This window comes from Macrobrachium rosenbergii, chromosome 58 (assembly GCF_040412425.1).
Source record: "Macrobrachium rosenbergii isolate ZJJX-2024 chromosome 58, ASM4041242v1, whole genome shotgun sequence".
NCBI classification, from domain to species: Eukaryota; Metazoa; Arthropoda; class Malacostraca; order Decapoda; family Palaemonidae; genus Macrobrachium; species Macrobrachium rosenbergii.
In genome coordinates, this window is record NC_089798.1 from 1,267,289 (window position 1) to 1,270,528 (window position 3,240).

Genomic DNA, 3,240 nt, shown 5'->3' on the forward strand with positions numbered 1-3,240 from the left:
ACGACGATGTCTCTGTAAAGACGAATTTCATAAAAATACAGTACGTATCTTTGTTATCATTCAGCCACAGAAGGATAAAGACTACCAGTGAATTATCACTTGAGAATATTTAGAGAACATTTTTGTTTGACCTCACTGTCCATTGCTACAGCATTTCTCTGCAGTAATAAAGACCTCAAAAAACAAATTTTCCTGATAGGCCTATTATTGTCCTCGTTGGTTCCGCTTCAATAATTTGTAAAAAATACCTTTTTGATATTCTTAACCCATTGGTTAGTACCATTTATAATGCTGATATAAACACAACGTAGGTTTGATAAATAAAACAAATAATGTGGAGATTAATAGTGAGTTCGGTTTGTAATTTTTGATGTAGTATCTCTGACAGAAAACGAAAATACATCACGTTCCAGTTGATAACAGGAGGAACAAGGCTTATCAGTGATACATGTGTTTCTGTTTTCTGGCACTTCTGTGCACATTTTCACACAAACCATTTACACAGTGCTGGTCTTAACTCACGGTAGCCCCTGCTATCATCTTCAGAGTGTCCTTGCAAGACGATATTCAGTTTGGAGACCTACTGTTTACATATCTCCTACGCAAATGTTGGTGATCTGTGAGAATTTTTATCTAATAGCCTAGACAGTAGAAAGCTAGATATGTCATTTAAACACTCACACGCAGACGCAAACTTTAACAGGATTCATTAAAATAAGTGTAAGATAATGCAACTCTGAATTCAAGAGGAAATTTCAATCTCAAAATGGTTATATAGCCACGGGTAAAGTTTTATCTCCGATTTTAAGTGATTTGTAAATGTAATTTTTTGAAAGTAAAAAATTAAACAGTATCATTCCACGCAATGTAATGTATTCTTTAGTAAATTAAGTGAATTGGTCCCATCAATAAAATTAACCCACTATGGGAATGGAAAATGACGGTAACCTACATTTTTTGGATTCCGTAATACACAGAAATATTAAGAGGTCTGTATGTAGAGTATAAAAACCTAACAATATTTCTGCTTATGTAAATTTTTATTCTGACTAAAGCAGTAAAGTAAAGAAAATTTTTTCACATCCAAGTTTTTTAAAGAATATTTCATATATGTAACCCTGATTATATTGACGAAGAATTCAATATAATAAGCATACATTAAGAAAATGAAATAAAATGATTCTGAAGGCAAGGAAGACAAGGGTGGCTGCATTTCATGTTCCATGAAAACAGTTTTTTATTTACTTATTTTATTTTGTTTTTTCTTAGACATTGAGTTGTAATACAGTGGGTATGTATGACTGATGGTGATACACGCAAATTCTCTACCATTATAACGGCCCCTATCTTTATAGTTGTAGCTGAAAATTTCATCAGCTTCAAATCTTCGTGGCAACTGAACAGAACCCACGCTTTCAGAAAACCATGAGGGGCGGAGTTTCTTTTTCTAATTCCCTTTCCCCCTCCTGAATGGTTTCTGTAACACAATCAATAACATTTTATCCATTTTCTGAAAGATTTATAAGAAAAAACAAATTGCACCTTTCAGCCTTATATTTTTGTAAACTGTAGTAATTTGAAGTTCAGCAAAACAACTTGGTGCAAAACTGTTCCAAAAGAATGAAACGTATCTTGCATACTTTCGGGTGTGTATGTTTGAGCATCCATGTCTGGGCTCAAACCAGAGTACTATTTTTAGTAATGGAAGAATGAGGGTGATTTCCAAAATACTGAGAGGCAATATCGAAAGCAAACGATAAATTGTCCATCATACTAACGATTAATAAAGATGGGCAGAATTGTTACAGAGGAAAGAAGTTCTTAAGGAACCTTGCAACCTGTACCTGACTTACCTTGGGGAGAGAGAGAGAGAGAGAGAGAGAGAGAGAGAGAGAGAGAGAAACAAGTAGACAAACAGAGGAAAGGGAATAGAGTTCTGATAAGGTTTATTTTAAATATAATATATATATATATATATATATATATATATATATATATATATATATATATATATATATATATATATATATATATATGAAATTTTTATCACACCCCCTCTCTTGATGGCTCAATGGTTTACGTCAACTGGAGTCGCTGAATAGGCTTTCGTCGAGTTCGCCCCACGATTCCAATTCATTTACCACTTATATAAATTCCCCTTCGTTTAACGGAGATTCTGAATTTCGATATTAAGGTTTATTTTAATTGTATATATATATATATATATATATATATATATATATATATATATATATATATATATATATATATATATATATATATATATATATATATATATATATATATATATATATATATATATATATATATATATATATATATATATATATATATATATATATATATATATATATATATATATATATATATATATATATATATATATATATATATATATATATATATATATATATACATATATATATATATATATATGTATATATATATGTATATATATATTTATATATAGATAGATAGATATATATATATATATATATATATATATATATATATATATATATATATATATATATATATATATATATATATATATATATATGTGTGTGTGTATATGTATATATATATATATATATATATATATATATATATATATATATATATATATATATATATATATATATATATATATATATATATATATATATATATATATATATATATATATATATATATATATATATATATATATATATATATATATATATATATATCGGTAGCTTGCTTTTAATAAAACTAATTTTTCCAAAAGGTAGCTGTATTTACCAAGCTACACGTGATTTCAGAGACATCAGTCTCCTATCGAAAGAGAAAGCCAAGTTATAAGTAATCAGGATCGACCACACACAACTAGGTGTGAAACACGCTTACGTACAAATACACCTTCAACCTCGAACATGAGGAAAACACATAGCACAACAGAAATGCAATTTTACGAACAGATAAATCTTCAAAAGATATTATAGCCAAATATAAACAATTAAGCGGCAAATTAACAACCGTCTAGCATCATGTCACCTCCCGACGCAAACGTTTTGCGGCGCTTTTAAAAGGTAAACTGCCCTCTAACTCCTGTTTTCAGTTTCTTCACTAGTTAACACTGAGATAATTCAAACAGTATCATGTAAGCATTACGAATGTCATTATTATTATCATTATGGTTATCATAACTTCAAATACATATTAATAGTTACTTTATTA